The sequence below is a fragment of the Aedes aegypti genome, chromosome 2 (assembly GCF_002204515.2).
Source record: "Aedes aegypti strain LVP_AGWG chromosome 2, AaegL5.0 Primary Assembly, whole genome shotgun sequence".
Taxonomy (NCBI): Eukaryota; Metazoa; Arthropoda; class Insecta; order Diptera; family Culicidae; genus Aedes; species Aedes aegypti.
In genome coordinates, this window is record NC_035108.1 from 324581586 (window position 1) to 324599950 (window position 18365).

The following is an 18365-nucleotide window of genomic DNA, read 5'->3' on the forward strand; positions in this document are numbered from 1 at the left end:
TTCCAGTCGGCTCGTAAATAATTGAAAGTGGAGCTGATAGGATTGAGAATCGCTTCTTGGGATATTTGAAATGTAACAGGGACATGATCAGAATCAAAATCAGCATGAGTAATCAGTTGGCTACAAAGATGACTAGAGTCGGTTAAGACCAAATCAATCGTAGATGGATTTCTAGAAGAGGAAAAACATGTGGGGCTATCAGGGTATTGAATTGAGAAATATCCTGAAGAGCACTCATCAAATAAAATTCTGCCGTTGGAATTACTTTGAGAATTATTCCATGACCGATGTTTGGCATTAAAGTCACCAATGACAAAAAATTTGACTTATTGCGAGTCAATTTACGCAAGTCAGTTTGGAGCAAATTAACTTGCTGCCCAGAGCATTGAAAAGGCAAATAGGCAGCTATGAAAGTATATTTACCAAACTGTGTTTCAACAGAAACACCTAAAGTTTCAAAAACTTTAGTTTCAAATGATGAAAACAGTTGATGTTTTATACGCCTATGAATGATGATTGCAACTCCCCCACATGCCCCATCAAGTCGATCATTACGATAAACAAAAAAGTTAGGATCTCTTTTGAGTTTAGATCCAGGTTTTAAATACGTTTCGGTAATAACTGCTATATGCACGTTATTAACCGTAAGAAAATTAAACAGCTCGTCCTTTTTACCATTCAGAGAACGAGCATTCCAATTTAAAATATTTAAATTATTATTTGGATCCATTAGAAAAACGTAATCCAATAACAATTTGATTTGTAAATTTTACACCTACTTGGACTGCTTCAGTCATAGTGGTGGCTTTGAACATTGCATCAATCATTAGATTCAATTGTTCAGTTAGAAAATTAAAATCAGAGGCAGACATGTCATGTGATTTCCCATTGGAATTTCCGGTAGACGAAGAAGCGGAATTACCTGTGGCGGTAGGGTTTTTTCCATTTGATTTGAAACAAGTGGAATGGGTACCCATGGATCGAACAGGGGAGGAGTTCGAAATTCCTGCTACGATATCGGCAAAGGATTTACCGTGGGTAGATACATTCGAAATAGAAAGATTCGAACGGCTACCCGACGGATTAAAATTAGTTTGTGAATGAGCATGATTATGATCTTCCTGATGGGTATGATTCATGATCAAGCGATCGTTAACTGAAAAATGAGCCTTGTTCGATACTCTACCAGGCAAATTCCGGAAACGACCGTTATCGTAACGGATATTATCTTTCATCTGCCTGGCACGAGCCTCAATGACCTTTTTGCGTGAAGGACAATTTCAAAAATTGGACTTATGGTTAGCCCCGCAATCCACTGTCCTTCACTGGACAGACGTCTTTGGCGTGAGAAGAACCTCCGCAAATCATGCATTTAGCATCCATGCGACAATTTTTTGTACCATGACCCCACTTTTGGCACCGACGGCACTGAGTGGGGTTCTGGTAATTTCCTCCAGGTTTCTGGAAATGTTCCCATGTCACACGGACATCAAACAAAAGTTTTGCTTTTTCTAAAGCTTTAATATTATTTAGTTCTTTTTTGTTAAAGTGAACTAAATAAAATTTTTGAGAAAGCCCTTTCCGAACAATGCCAGATTGGGTTCTCTTTTTCATAATGATTACTTGGACTGGGGAAAATCCAAGTAAATCATATATTCCATTTTTGATCTCTTCAGGTGATTTATAGTCACTTGAAAGACCTTCCAAGACAACTTTGAACAAACGTTCAGTTTTGTCGTCATAAGTAAAAAATTTGTGCTTCTTCTCTTTAAGATGTTTGAGAAGAAGCTCACGATCTTTAAGAGTTTCCGGCAAAACGCGACAGTCTCCTTTCTTTGCGATTTGGAAGGAAACCTTGATTCCCCTAATGGAGTTCAAGATCTCCTGCCTAAATCCCGCAAATTCGGAACAACTGACCACGATAGGCGGCACTCTTTGCTTCCTCACTTGAATCAAAGAGCCTGGGCTAGAGGCTGCTTCGATTTGGTGTTCGGAAAATTTGTCTAGAGCATCGAACTGATTGCTCATTTCGATACAATTATTCATTTCACCCTTGGAAGAAACTTCGCATTCCGGGGAAGCGTCCTTTCTTCCATTCTTGCCACGTGTAGTGATAGTTTTAAAACCCACTTTTTTGGAAGGAAGTAGTGAATTCAGAGATTCACCCTTCCTTTTGTTTGTTGTTGATACCATGTTTAGTTAATAAATGAAAGAAGACGTGACCTTCGAAAGGTTTTTTCCCAAGACGGTGTCCAAGAAGGATTACCACCGCTAGCTTTCGCCAACGGGTCCAACGAAAAATCGAAGGCACGGGTCCAAACAAGGATCGTAAAGGGATCAATAGTAGAAAAAATAGTACTGAAAAGTACTGTTTTAGTAGCACTGAAAAGTACCGTTTTTAATTTTAGCACTGAAAAGTACTGTTTTTGTAGCACTGAAAAGTACTGTTTTATTGCTTTAGGTAGTTTTTAAGAAAACTTCCAAGAGCAGAGAGAATTCGTGTACGCACAGCACGAAGGTACGATGCGCACTGTTCATGCTGATTTTGATTCTGATCATGTCCCTGTTACATTTCAAATATCCCATGAAGCGATTCTCAATCCTATCAGCACCTCTTTCAATTATTTTCGATCCGACTGGAATATATATGAAACGTATATTGACTCTAATCTTGATGTTAACATTTCATTACAAACAAAGTTTGATATTGACAATGCTCTTGAAACTTTAACAAATTCCATTGTTGAAGCCAGGAGCATTGCAATTCCAAAATGTGAAGTAAAATTTGAATCCGTGATTATAGACGATGATCTTAAACTCTTGATCCGTCTTAAAAACGTGAGGAGAATCCCGGGATTCCCGAAATATACGTTGAATTTTATGGAAACCACTAAATTTCAATGAAAAACAATGACATTTTTCTTATTTGATAAAATAGAAAAGCATAATTGAGAAAAGGAATTATTTTCAAGATAAGATCAATGTACCAAGTAAGAAACACATATTTTTGATTGTCTAGTTGCAAAGTCTTAAAATGCTTTTCTCTTCAACATTAACCATTTTTATAAGCCAATTCTGAGCAAGTAAATTTGAAAGTACATCTAAACTTCAGTCAATAATTTTCAGCTAGATTTTCAGTTATTAACTTTTGGCGTGATTTTCTATAATACCTTCGATTATCTCTAATTGTTTCTTTTGGTCTAAAGTTTTGATAAGTTTTCAAATGTCTTAAGCAAATTGCTTTAATATTATGACTAAATTGTTTACTATACTCCCATTCATATGTGTTATAGAGAATTTGAAAAACATCCCAAGCAAACCCATAATTAGACAAGCTATGTTTTGATTTTTGTTAAGTTACTTCAACTGAATACGAAAACCATATATGAAATATGAATTGTTATACCTATTGGAAAGCTACATTATTTGTATATTTGATTTAAAAACATTGTGTTGTTGAATTTGTACTTCCATTTCTACCAAAATACTAGTTTTATTGAAAATTTTGTAAATCCCGGGATTTTCCGGGACAAGCTAAGATTTTTGTCCCGAATCCCGGAACGAGTAAAATGGCCGGGAAATGGACACTCTAGTGAGAACTATTATTAAAAAATTCAAAAATATGAAAGCTTCTGGCGATGATAGAATTTACTACATTCTCATCAATAAACTCCAGAAAGTAGCTTAACATTTTTAGTTGATATATTTAACAAATTTTTTCAATTAGCATATTTTCTTGACAAATGGAAAAATGCTAAGGTTGTTCCAATTTTAAAACCAGGCAAAAATCCTGCAGAAACTTCTAGCTATCGTCCAATCAGTTTGCTTTCCTCCATCAGTAAACTTTTTAAAAAGGTCATTTTGAACAGAATAATGGTACACATCAACGAAAATTCAATTTTTGCCAATGAACAGTTCGGATTCCACCATGGAAATTCGACCACTCATCAACTTTTTCGTGTAACAAATTTGATCCGTTCCAACAAATCTGAAGGCTATTCTACTGGTCTTGCTCTTTTAGACATAGAAAAAGCATTCGCCAGTGTGTGACATGAAAGTTTGATTGTAAAATTAAAAAACTTTAATTTTCCAACATACATTGTTAGAATAATTCAAAGTTATCTGTCAAATCGTACACTTCAGGTTAATTATCAGAACTCCAGATCTGAAAGACTTCCTGTAAGAGCTGGTGTTACCCAAGACAGCATTTTGGGACCAATATTATACAATATTTTCACATCTGACTTACCGCAGTTACCTCAGGGATGTCAAAAATCTTTGTTTGCGGATGACATAGGCCTCTCCGCCAAAGGACGAAGCCTGCGTGTCATCTGTAGTCGATTGCAAAAAAGTTTGGATATTTTTTCTTCATATTTACAAAAATGGAAGATTTCTCCTAATGCTTCCAAAACTCAACTAATAATATTCCCACAAAACCAAAAGCTCTTTATTTGAAACCTTCAAGTACCAAACCTTCACGATAAGAGGGGTTCCAATAAATTGGTCAGATGAAGTTAAGTATCTAGGGCTTATGCTAGATAAGAATTTAACTTTCAAAAAACACATTGAGGGCATTCAAGCCAAATGTAATAAATATGTAAAATGTCTCTATGCTCTTATAAATAGAAAATCAAAACTTTGTCGAACAAGCTTTTGATATTCAAACAAATTTTCAGGCCAGCCATGTTGCATGCTGTACCAATATGGACTAGTTGTTGTAATTCGAGGAAAAAAGATTTGCAGAGAATTCAAAATAAAATTTTGAAAATGATTCTGAGACTTCCTCCCTGGTATAGTACTAATGAGTTACATAGAATATCCAATGTTGAAACATTGGAATAAATGTCAAATAAAATAATTAATAATTTAAGGCAAAAATCGTTGCAATCTTCTATTGCCACGATTAATGCGTTATATGTTTAGGTTAAGTTAGGTTAAGTATATGAAAGCGTTTTTTTTCCTCTAATAAGCAGGTGAAATCAACTCACCTGTAAAAATCTGAACTGCTACGCCAAATGAAATGTGATATGTTGTTAACACAATGTTAATAAAATCTTAAATTTGTTTTACCAAATCAGGATGATAGTGTTGTCTAATAACACAGAACACCTAGATATAAGAAATGAATGTAATGTTTGGAATGATACTAATAAAAAAATACAAACTAGTAAGTTTCCTGTCGATTTGATGGATATACAATTGAGATGTCGGTCAAAACCATAATAAATCACAACTTGTTCGACTACTCACGAGTAAATATTTGCGAACTTTTTGCTGATTCTTAAGGTATGTTCTTTGCGAGTAGTTGGTTACGAACATACTCACACCAAGTCTGTTTGCGAGTCTGTCATATATGTTTTACGATGGTTTACGTTCGTGAGGTGCTTCGTAATGCGAATATTCCCACCACTGACATCGATCAGTTTATTAAGATATTTCTCAAGGTTTTTTTAAAAGAAGAAGTTTGCACCTGTCGAAAATACGAAGGTGTGTAGAAGAAAAAAAGAAGAGACAAAACTTTCAAAATCTTTTTTCAAGGAGACGAAATTTCCCACCAAGCAAATCATTTTCGAACTTCTATCCTTTCGATCTTTATCAATTTGGCATTTTGTTTCTGAACCTATTTCCCCTAAATTTTGAATTGAATGCAAAACATATTCTAGGTTTTCCTTCGCGTGCGGAGAGTCTAGCGTTTGAATATCCTTTTTATTTAGAAAAAAAAAAGTTGTATGTTTAGACCCTCATCAGTTAAATATCGTTTTATTATAGGGTTTCTCAACCGGTGGTCCGCGGACCCCTAGAGGGCCATGACAGTTGCTCCAGGGGTCCGCGAAGTCATTGAAATTTATTCTAACTGATGCATACATGTGAGGAATCTCTTACCTCGCTTAAATTACAAGAGACTAGCAATTCACCCCTCTACCGGCTCTTGAAAACTTCAAAAAACATAATGTTATTTTGAGATTTCTCGTAGACAGCTCAACCGATTTGTATGATTTTTTCAGAGAAACTTCTTATTACCTGATTTTGTTTATGTTATATTTTTTGATACATTCAGTAAATACAAAATGGCGTATAAAGAAATTTTATTTGGAAAGTGTCGCCCTCCAAGGAATATCGGAATAACTGAAAACCAGACGAACAATGGTCAATACCGACACAGATTCAAAAAATAGAAGAGTTTTTTGAAAACTTGTGAAAAATGGTGCAAAAATAGCAAGAAACAAAAGATGTTATCGCGATTTGGATATTTTTTGTGGTGAAAAAATAAATTTCTGGTAACAGGGTTCCGTTTTTTTTTTAAAGACTTCGAAAATTTGACGGGTAGACGTAGTGAGGGTAAAGTGGACACTAGACACCTTGTGGTGAAGATTACGGCGGTTTAAAATTTAAAAAAGTTTGAAGTTCCTATCTTCCATATCTTCTTTATCATCCTTACCATAAAAATAGTGTTTTTTGAAATTTTCAGCTTTATAGGTGGTGATTTAAAGGTGGCTCAAAGACAAAGTAGGTTTATATGGATATTACCATGAAGAAATTTTGAAACATGTTCCAAACGCGTTAGTACTGTAATGTAAGTACAAACTTATCATCCCATAGTGAAAACTCATTCTTCAAACCTTAATGAAGGATGTTGCTGAACGAACAAATCCATTTTGAGCTAATTTTGGAGGGATTTTGGTTCATGTTTGCCGGGCTATAATCCCATATTAAGCTAAATAATAGCAAACAAACTCATGAATATCTCTTTGGCTAACCGTCGGATTGAATTTTTCTCTTCAGCAAATTTCTTGATAATGGTTTGAAGACTGAGTTTTTACTATGGGATAATGAGCTTGTACTTACATTATACTAGTAGCATGTTTTGAACATATCTCAAAATTTCTCCATAGTAATTTTCATATAAACCTACATTGTCTTTGGGGCACCTTTAAATCACCACCTAGAAAGCTGAAAATTTTACAGAACACTATTTTTATGGTAAGGAGCACATGGGAGATTGGATTCTCAAACATTTTTAAATTTTCAACCGCCCTAGTGAAGATGCATCGAAGCACCACGAATTTTCAAAAGCTGAGGACTGAAAACTTTATCAATTGATCACCTTCAGCGAGTGACTAATCGATGAAATTTTCATGGTAAACGGTTATTTAGATCTCCAGATATGAACACTTTAAATATTTAGTTTTGTCTTCGTTTTATCTTCACCTTAGGATCAGCGATAGCTTAGTAATTTGCTGCCTAGAAACTAAATTTATGCAATGTAATTCTATCAAGATTAGATAACATAACACATTTTACCTCATTAGCTTAACATGGTTTTTTCAGGTTCAAGCTGAAACCAAAACCAAAAACGTCCCTGGTATACTTCCGGTTTTATTCTTGGCAGATTTCGCAAACATTTTTTTGAGATCCTAGAAAATTTTCTGGAAAGTTCCTAGGGTGCACTATTCAAACTTTTGCCAGAATATTCACGAGTCTATCAGCAAAATTTATGGTGAGATTTTCAGATGACATCTGCGGTGATCTTCTATTAATTTTGAAAACAATCGTAGCGGATATCTGACAAGGTTTTGGAAGTGTTCCTGGCGTAATTTCTAGCAATTTTGCAAACTGGCGTTAGTTGACTACTATGAATCCGACCAGCAAGGACCATGAAATATTGAAATATTCATAACAGGTTTCTTCAAATTTATTGACAAGAACCTGGAGGATTCTAGTGAAATTCTTAGGAATAATCGATGAAATCTTCAAATCTTGTTATAATCTGTTATAATTATTCCCGATGAAATTTATCATACTCCTATTTCTGGCGAGAGTTTCGTTAGGTTGAAGAGACTCTTTCTGCAAGTTCCTTGTCGGACTTTCTGAAACATATTTATTGATTTCCTGACAATATTCTTAGTAAACTAAGTTGGTTTCGCATAATTTAGTTCAATTTCTGCATCTTCTATGATGAATTGTAGATGTGACTTTTGGGTGTACCTGCCGATGATATCTGATGATTTGAATTATGATCATTAGATGGCGTCCATAAATTACATTCCAAGAACATCCATTTCAAGTGGTTCACGGGATGATTATGAAACTCCAAGGGACGTATTTTCAAAAGAGTTTAGTTACCACTGCTTTATTATTATGTACAATATGCTTCTAGCTAAAGTTTTACAATTTTGCCTACAATCCTAATAATTTGTAAAAAAACTGAAGCTTTTAATGAATGGAAAGGAAAACGTTGCTGTTTTCCCCCTTCAAGAGAAAGAGATAGCAGCAACGAAGGTACTCTGATCAATCAATTCATCACTCACTTTCATCAGTAAATGGAACTCTGCTTGAGCGTGATGATGCGCTTTATAGTAAAACTTTCAAGAGAAAAACAGCTAATTTCATAGCCAAACAATAATATATTTCTAAAACAATTTGAATGGCCTACAGGACATTTCAAGACATTATCTCATAATGTAAGTTGACCTATCAACATATTTAGTGAATAAGGTTGAATCATACACATCTGTAGACCATCAGTTTTATCTCTAAAGAGTTTGGATAACGTTGAAGATTCAAAAAAAAAAACTATTCAAGAAATATTATTGTTATGTTCTCTGTAATAACGCAGAACAAATTGCAATAATTTATTTTTTATATCTCATGAGTTCTGTCACATTACATGTGATCTTCATAACACTTAACTCAGTAATGGATGCATCATACTTGTGTTTAGGCATACCTTTATACAAAACTGTCAATATGTGCTTCTGTTTTTGTACCAGTGATGATAAACTATGTGTTTCTGAAACTGTATGGAATTTGAACTCGAAACCATCCGTTTCAGTTAATTTGCGCTGCCAGGAGACTTTCCAATGTAAAGTTTTCACTTTGGAAAAGAAATTTAATGTTTTGAGTTATTTATGTAGATACAATTTTTTGGATCCTAAAATTGAATGCATTGGTAGAAATAAAGCTGTCACTGTCTTGATGGATTATGATAAAAAGTATTGACACTTTTGTGAGCTTGTTTGCAATAACCGTATATTCAAAATTGTTTCACTCTCACTTTGTGTCTGAGCATTCCCAAAACAAGGACCATTCAAAACCCCAGCGTTCATATCCTTTAATCACCCACCGAAAGTACACTTCCACATCACACACCCATATCAGTCGATTGCAGCACTTTTTCCCATTCTTCTAATCCTTTTTTTCGGTTCCGGTCGAGAGTATCGGAAATAGCAATCAGGTCGCCAGTTGTCCTAGGGAATCTCTTTGCGAACGGGTTGTTGACACTTAAATTGGTTCGCTTCCGGGAACAATATCACATCCTTCTTTCTGGCACTTTTCTCTCGTCCCATACGAACTTCACATCACGTTTGGTTTCCTTCTCTGCTTTCACTAATATAGTTGAAGAAATTTTCAATTTGCTTTCTATCACATCGCCCACTCTCCGGGTGGACACTTGGGGGCAATTAAACGCAACAGTTTCCATTCAAGTGCTTCTTCACATATTTAAAGTGGTTGAAACTGTTAGAACTCTGGGCACTGGCAATCCTGGACTTGCAGGGAGACACACGAAAAGACAACCGAACCGACCGGAGTGACTTACAGCAGTCAACTGAGACTGGACGAAAGTGTCGTTGCGTTTAGTCTAGGATCTTGGAAGATCATGGACCATGGCGGGGGTTACTCATTCGATTCGGACATCTTCGGATGGGTTTGTGTCACGTGTATGCCCAAAACGAACCAGCGAATGAACTGCCGAATAGTTCAACACGTGGCTGGTCGGGTTATGTTTACAGTAGCAACAGGTGGATTGGGTGCGTTCGTGGGTGAGATCTGGAAGATTCAGGCATGCGCATCGGGAAATGGGTGCTGGTTAGGCCTAGCGGTGGTTCATTTCCATGCGTATTGACAGTTCGAGGAAGGATGCTGAACAGTATCTTTAGTTGCGTATACGGAGTATCATTCTTGATATTCGAAATCTTTGAACGATTTCGCAATTTCACTTGCTTGGAAACCTTAACTCAGGAATAGTTTGGTTTCAAATAATATTTGTTGTCATAGTTTCGACTGCAATTAACTTTTGATTCACACTTTAAAATAAAATGAGCAAGGGTAGTCGTACTAGTGTTTGACGCTTAAAAGAAAACTGTAAAAATAAATTAAATACTGCAAATACGTCAATAAAAAGTTCCAAATTTTTGTCTAAAATTATTGATAATATTTTCATATGTTCCAATGTTTTAACATTGGATATCCTACGCAACTCATTAGCACTATGCCAGAGATGGAGCTTCAAAAACATTTTCATAATTTTATTATGCGTCGTCTGCAGAGCTTTCTGTATGCAATACCACAGCTTGTCCATATTATTGATACAGCATATAACACGACTGGCATGTATATTTGTTTGAAGATCAAAAGCTTGTTCCTAAGGCAATGTTTTGATTTTTGAACCATGAGCCCTGGATACTTAACTTCATCTGACCAATGGGGATTTTTTTTATTTCCGTACAAAGTGGGCCGAAGGGTCTCAGATTTTCATGAAACTTTTTCAACAGGCAGGGCTCATCAATATATGAATAAAAAAAATGAGAAAAATTCAGGGTCGCCCCTGACACTACTTATTTTGAAAAATCATAACTCAAGAAAGAAGCATCGTAGAAACAAAGTTTTTTTTTATGAAAATGAAAGCAAATTTTCTCAGAATTAAAAATAAATATTAACTGGAAAAAGTTTTCCATAAAATTTTCCACCGTTGAGAAAATTCGTAAAGAAAAGCCGGAAAAACTATGTTCCAATTAGTGGAAAACTTTCAAAAATATATTTTTGAGAAGGTAATTTCATAAGCTTTAATCGCTGAAATTTTTGAAATGTACTTTTTTTTTCGTTTTTGAGTTATGCCAATTTTGTGGAAAATGACCATATAAGCCTTTTCTTTGAAAACCCATATTTCAATCGCTGCATCGGAAAAATAAAGATTTATTATCAAAGCAATTGCAAATTTTCTAAAACATCTGAAAAAAAGATATGGGATTGGTTTTAATGAAGTATAACGATTTTGGTTGCTAACACCAGAAGATTTTCGTTTATTTGTATTATTAAGAACAAAGCATGCTGTATTTTCTTGGTTTTCATGTGCATCTGAGAATTCACTAGCAAAAATGCTTCGTTCGTCTTTTGGTATAAATGAATGATATTTTTTTGTTCCAGGAATTGGAACAAGGTTAGAAAATCTTTCCTGAAGAAATTTTTCAGCCTCTGAATAGTCATTTTCAGTTGCATAGATAAATTCTCAATCTTTTTCAAATTGGTCTTTCACTTTTTGCGACACAGCCCAGTCGAAAAATTGTTTGGCGTTATTAATTTCTGCTGACTTTCTAATACTAGTATCTCTTGCCATTTGCTTAATGTCAAATTTCAAAAATGTATGCAACCATGAAAATGATTTTAAAATTAAAGCACAATGGCACTTTTTCCCAACCTCACATGGAAAAGGTCCTTGTGATGGTATCGGTGGCAACAACTTGCTGTGCGGAGCATTGAAAATCGACAACTATGAAAGTATATTTACCAAGTTGTGTTTCAACTGAAACACCTAAAATTTCAAAAACTTTAGTTTCAAATGACGAAAACAGAAAACGCCTATGAATGATGATTGCATCACCCCTGCATGCCCCATCAAGTCGATCATTACGATAAACGATAAAAGTTAGGATCTCTTTTGAGTTTAGATCCAGGTTTCAAATACGTTTCAGTAATAACTGCTATATGCACGTTATTAGCTGTAAGAAAATTAAATAGCTCGTCCTCTTTACCATTCAGAGAACGAGCATTCCAATTTAAAATATTTAAATTATTATTTGGATCCATTAGAAAAACGTATTCCAATAACAATTTGATTAGTAAATTTTACACCAACTTGGACTGCTTCAGTCATAGTGGTGGCTTTGAACATTGCATCAATCATTAGATTTGATTGTTCAGTTAGAAAATTAAAATCAGAGGCAGACATATCACTTGAAGTGGGTACATTTGATGATGATGATGTCCTTAGCGTGAGAAGAACCTCCGCAAATCATGAATTTAGCATCCATGCGACAATTTTTTGATCCATGACACCACTTTTGGGACTGACGGCACTGAGTGGGGTTCTGGTAATTTCCTCCAGGTTTCTGGAAATGTTACCATGTCACACGGCCCTCGAACAAAAGTTTTGCTTTTTCTAAAGCTTCAATATTATTTAGTTCTTTTTTGTTAAAGTGAACTAAATAATATTCTAGAGAAATCCCTTTCCGGACAATACCAGATTGGGTTTTCTTTTTCATAATGATTACTTGGACTGGAGAAAATCCAAGTAAATCATTTATTCCATTTTTGATCTCTTCAGGTGACTTATAGTCACTTGAGAGACCTTTCAGGACAACTTTGAACAAACGTTCAGCTTTGTCGTAATAAGTTAAAAAATTTGTGCTTCTTCTCTTCAAGATGTTTGCGAAGAAGTTCGCGATCTTTAAGAGTTTCCGGCAAAACGCGACAGTCTCCTTTCTTTGCTATTTGCAAGAAAACCTGGATTCCCCTAATGGAGTTCAAGATCTCCTGCCGAAATCCCCCAAATTCGGAACAACTGACCACGATAGGCGGCACTCTTTGCTTCCTCACTTGAATCGAAGAGCCTGGGCTAGAGGCTGCTTTGATTTGGTGTTCGGAAAATTTGTCTAGAGCATCGAACTGATTGCTCATTTCGATACAATTATCAACATTACTAATTTCACCCTTAGAAGAAAAAGCGCATTCCGGAGAAGCGTCCTTTCTTCCATTTTTGTCACGTTTAGTGACAGTTTCAAATCCCCTTTGTTTTAAAGGAAGCTATGAATTCAGAGATTCACCCTCGTGGATATTCTGGTGTGATTTCCGTTAGCAGGAATACTTTGTGTACGCATAGCACGAGTGTAGGATGCGTGAGTATAAAATCTACATGCTTGAGAGCATAATTGATCAATGAAAAGGTAAGGGAATGACAAACGCGATCACTTAATTTTCAGTGCTTGGTTAACGATTGGCACCACAGTTCAAGCGTACCTAAAGTTGTTTGCTACTTTAAGGCTACTCTTTAAAAGTAGAAAACGTAGTCAGGTTAGTCGATGTGAGTTCAATCTAATTGATTGGTTGCTTTAAGGACAACCAAAATCGAAGTGTAATTGAATTTTTGCAATTTCTTATCGTAATAGGCTGTTTTTCATCACGCCAATCTGTCATGAAACGGCCTACTTTCCTGCACTGAAGTATGTAGTTCAGGAATAGTCATTACGCAACTGAAATCAGTGCTGTAATGATTCATTACGCAACGCTTACTCATTACGAAATTGTTTTGAGTTGCGTAATGAATCATTACAGAACAATTTTTTAAATATGCATGAATGCATTCCGATATCATTTGTATAAATTTACGACTGGGGCCCAGATAGCCGTAGCGGTAAACGCGCAGCTATTCAGCAAGACCAAGCTGAGGGTCGTGGGTTCGAATCCCTCCGGTCGAGGATCTTTTCGGGTTGGAAATTTTCTCGACTTCCCAGGGCATAGAGTATCATCGTACCTGCCACACGATATACGCATGCAAAAATGGTCATTGGCAAAGTAAGCTCTCATTGAATAACTGTGGAAGTGCTCATAAGAACACTAAGCTGAGAAGCAGGCTCTGTTCCAGTGGGGACGTAACGCCAGAAAGAAGAAGAAATTTACGACTCGTGCTGTAAAAATCATCATTCTGCAACTTGTTCCGTAAACTACTATTCTCATTATCATCGATGTTCGGATATAAACTGAAACCACTCTGAAGGCAGTAACAAGTATTACGGTTCGTTCTATGAACCGTACGTATTCCGTATGCTTAGAATATCATCATATATCGAATTTACTGCGAAAACAGTAATAGAACAGTGAAAGCAAGCTCTATTCGCATTAGGATGTAATGTCGCGTAGAAGAACCTTCACTTAGTTCACAAATTTTCACCTTGTTCAAATTTTCCAAATGAAAGTTCCACCGGTGGCCATCTGTCGATGCAAGGAAGCGGATGAAGGATGCTGAACTTCTCATTTCACCCGCCAACCAACGATACGCTACCAAATCTTGTTTGTGTTCCAATTCCCGAGAGCCAAACATTCGCACACACACTCACATATGGTCCGGGCGGGTACGATTCTAACCTCTCGAAATAGCATTAGCAATTCAAATCGTATTTTGTCCTCTGTTGCCCCCGAGGGGAAGTGAACGAAGCGCACCAGATGAATCTGTGTATTCACGTGCTGTAAGTTCGGTTTCGGAAGCGTCACCTCTACTACACCGCTGCTATATGCATGTAATTTATTACACGTGACAATTGTCTTCAGCCAGTCAAAGTTATTCGCATATCATTATCCTTTAGAAGATGGATTCCATCCAGAATGAGTCGAATTCACTAGAAATCGCAATTTGGATTAAATGTCACATATTTTTTTGGTATGATAGAATAAGGGTGTTCCATAGATTAATCAATCATTTTGGCTCAAGAATAACTTCTGAAAATGGCATAAGAAAAATTATTTTAGTTTTTGTCTTAAAAATTTTAAACTCCATCATAGCATCTTTATGTGGAACAGATGTTTGGAACAAAGTTCCTTAATTGAAACTTTTTAATATTTTTTTAACGGACCGAAAAGTTGGACAAAATAAAATAACAATTTTGAATCTTGAGAAGCTAATCCATCCAAACTCATACACCATTCGGAAAATTATTCTTGAGTCAAAATGATTGATGATCTATGAAAAACACTGCTTCTACCACACTGAAAACATGTGTAAAATTTACTGCAATTCGAAAATGGTCGACTTCTGTTACTGACCGATTTACCATGGAATCCGTCTCTACTGGGTGATCGTTGTCGGTGCCCTTGCGGTGAGATGATAATTTTGAATAAAACCACTTTTCTCTAACCTGGAATTACCCCGGGTCCCTTGGCTTTGCGGTGGTTGATATTGTTCTCCTGCAGAATTAGCAAACAGATTTAGATCTGTTTGGCGCCCGCTAAATTTGATCCTTTTTGCATAGGATTCGGTGACGAACAGACGAAGAATCGAACAAGAATTGCGCCAGATACGGAAGGTACTGGATGATGACAAACTTTTTGACGAAGACTCCATCTGCATGAAAGATGTTAGCCGCACAGCCAGGCCCGGATTTGAGGGGGTGCCAAGGGGGCAAATGCCCCGGGCCCCCCGATCAAGGGGGCCCCCGAGGAGCCAAAATAAGAACAAAAACCATTTTGAAATAACGTTCGATATTTTTTCTTTAGACATTTGAACATATAATTCAAAAGTTTGAGTCAAGTTTCCTAAATTTGAGGATTTATTTTCTTCACCCTATATCTGAATCTCACAGTGATGCTCATTCTTCAATACATTACATGAAAATAGTAAACCAAAATCTTCAAAATTCTTATCTTATTAGTTTTCAAGAAATATTGTAATTAAAAATGCACTTAACGTTTTTGTAGGATTTTAAAAATACGGCTAAACCTGTAAAGCACTGCCCAATTGAAAGAGTTTATTGGGTTTCATAGTATGCCATAGTAGGTGAAGTATTCTTTGAATTCAGTAGAGGCTTAGCTTTGAATATAAACCATAGAATAAACAGTACCGGCAAGAAAAAAGTACATTAAGGCCGATTTTCATACAAAATGTTTAAGTTTAAGAAACTGTATAACAGCTTCTAACGAAAACATTGACCTGAAATTTTAATTAGGGTAGAAGTACCAATTATGGCTATAGTACCAATTATGGCAATAGTGGAAACAAAAAGAGATTTTTCTTATTGTTTCACTAGACTATAATGGCTTATATTCACAGGAATGATTAAACTATTTGTTTTTGATGGTAACTAAACCTTGAAAAGAACATTCGTGCAATAAGCTTCGAAAAATGAACATTTGAAAATTTTGCCTCACATATATGTCACCTTCTTAGCAGTTGGCTAAGGGACCTCTGTTACGAAATGTATGTTTTCATCCGGATAAACTGTTTCAACCGATGAATGTATGTTACCTAGTGAGAACAAATGAATAAATTTAGCTGGTATGCAATCAATTCTACTGTTTTAAGTTGGAAATCGTGTTATTTCCACTATGTAGATAACTGGTACAAAGAGTGTATGAGAGCCCAATTATGGCAATACTCTGGAGGCGGTTTGTTTACATTTTTTGATCAGTAAAATAAAAGAAGTAAAGCTATTTTACTGGTGACTTCCACGACGGGACGGTTCGGTAAGGCATTATCTTCATGTTTTGTACTCAATTACTAAGATTTTTCAATCACACGTTCGAAAACGTTCGCGAGCGGAAGATGCTAATTTCATGATAGAGAGGGGTTTTCAGCGACACTCGATTTTTGAATTTTCCCTCTTTTTTCGTTAAAAATTGGCACTGGAAAGGTAATGTGAGATCATTAATGCTGTTTTGTATCATAATTTGCATTTACACTACATTTTGACTTCTTTTTCGAAAATTAATTTTCTCTCATGAACCCATTGCAAAAAATTGATTTAACATTTATTTAACCCAAAATTTTTGGAAAATTTTATGAGCGATATCTTTATTACGTATAAGCGTTGCATTATCATTCGCTCTTCATGGCGTTTGAGTTCATTTCGTGCAAATATTCGATAGTCCATAATTGGTACACTTTTATGTCGAATGCTAGGAACGCTATTGCCATAATTGGTACAAAGACAACGCTTTTTAAAATCCATTTTTAGAAGCTTAAAGTCAATTTAGTATTAAAACTGTTTAAATCAACAGATTCGTAAGGCTTTAAACTAGTAATTGACACCAACAAGTCATGCTTGCGTTTTAGAAACGCGGTTACAACTTGATTTTTATTACTACTGTTGACATATTGCATCCATAATTGGTACACCTACCCTACATCTCATAAATTTATGCAAAATTAATCAAATTCTGTTCAACAGTTTGGAGGATATAAAAAAAACTATTTTGAAAACAGATGCCAACAATTTTAAATTGCAATATTTTATAAATGTGAATATTTAGAAGTAGCAAATTTGTTCACTTAGATGAAATGCAAAAGTTTATACTTAGTAACAATATTTGGACATTTTTGTCAGAATGGGCGAATTTTAAGAACTTTTGTATATAAATTGATGATTTATTCACAGATCTTATTTGAAGTTATCCAACATGCAGTTCAAATTACAGTTCGATCGGTTTGCTAGAGGCAGAGATGCAAGTCTCCAAACTTGACAATTTTGTATGAAAATCAGCATTTGTGAACTTTACTCTTGCCATTACTTTAAGTACATTTTTTTCAACCAGAGACAAACTGGAAACTTGTAGTAAAGAGAATCAAAAGGAGTTTTAGAGTAAAACGGTGAATGAAGATTTTCTGCATTTTTTCACTCCATACAAATTATATAGAAGCTCAAAAATGAGCCAATTCTCTACGACTTGTTATATTTTTCCCATTGGACGGAATCACCCAAAAATATTATGGGAAAACTTTAAAACAGTTAAATTGTTCAATGTATATACTCCGTATAAATGCATTTTGGTCACGTTCGACATTTTTGACGATTTTGAGTTGATACCGTGGAATTTCATCAAATCTGGTATACTTTCAACCAACTTAATAAAATCCGTAAGATTGTTCTAGAAAGTTCGTGAAAACTATCAAGTTGTTTTGTCACATTGGTATATATAACTGCATAACAGTCACATTAGGATTATACATGGGCCTTTATAATTTAGTGGTAATGAAATTTCTATCAGATCTGTTTTCTATCTATTCTCCCAATATGTGATATGAGGTGTACAAAATTTCAGCTTCAAATAAGTGTTTTTAGCTTTCAGTAAGTTTCAGAAATATATATTTGTTCCCATAGTAGCGAAAAATGCATACTTAATAGTCCATTTACTCAATGCCTACTCTTATCGAATATAACAAATATGCAGTCATGGGCAGTATAGCTCACAATTGAAAATGTCACTTACACCACTTTGCATTTGGGCCCCTCATATCTTTGGACCGACCATCTCGTTCAAAACTCCAATTCAATACGTTGGGTTGTGGAATCTTAAAACGCGCATATTTTTTTTATATAATAGGGCCCCCTTTATGAGATCTGACCCGGGCCCCCCAAAGCCCAAATCCGGCACTGCGCACAGCTGTGTTAACGGGACGATGCATAATGGGCAGTTTCCATATAGTTTAGTGGCCAAAATACTGTTGGTGTCTCATATCATATTAATGAGTTTTGTGTTGTGTTGATGATTTGATTGCCAAATCAAGTTTACGAGACCAACTTTTTAGTAGAACCTACAGT

General features: G+C 35.5%; 1 protein-coding gene across 2 annotated transcripts in view; it reads right to left on the reverse strand.

Annotated features, from left to right (window-relative positions):
- LOC110676758 (cell adhesion molecule 2-like) overlaps nt 1–9602 on the reverse strand; it is a 99284-nt gene extending 89682 nt beyond the window's left edge. For both annotated transcript variants that reach the window (XR_002500694.1, XM_021845852.1), the window contains exon 1: nt 9125–9602. The gene's annotated coding sequence lies outside the window, so the exon portion shown is untranslated. The remainder of the gene's footprint in view (nt 1–9124) is intronic.
- Nucleotides 9603–18365: the final 8763 nt, after the last annotated feature.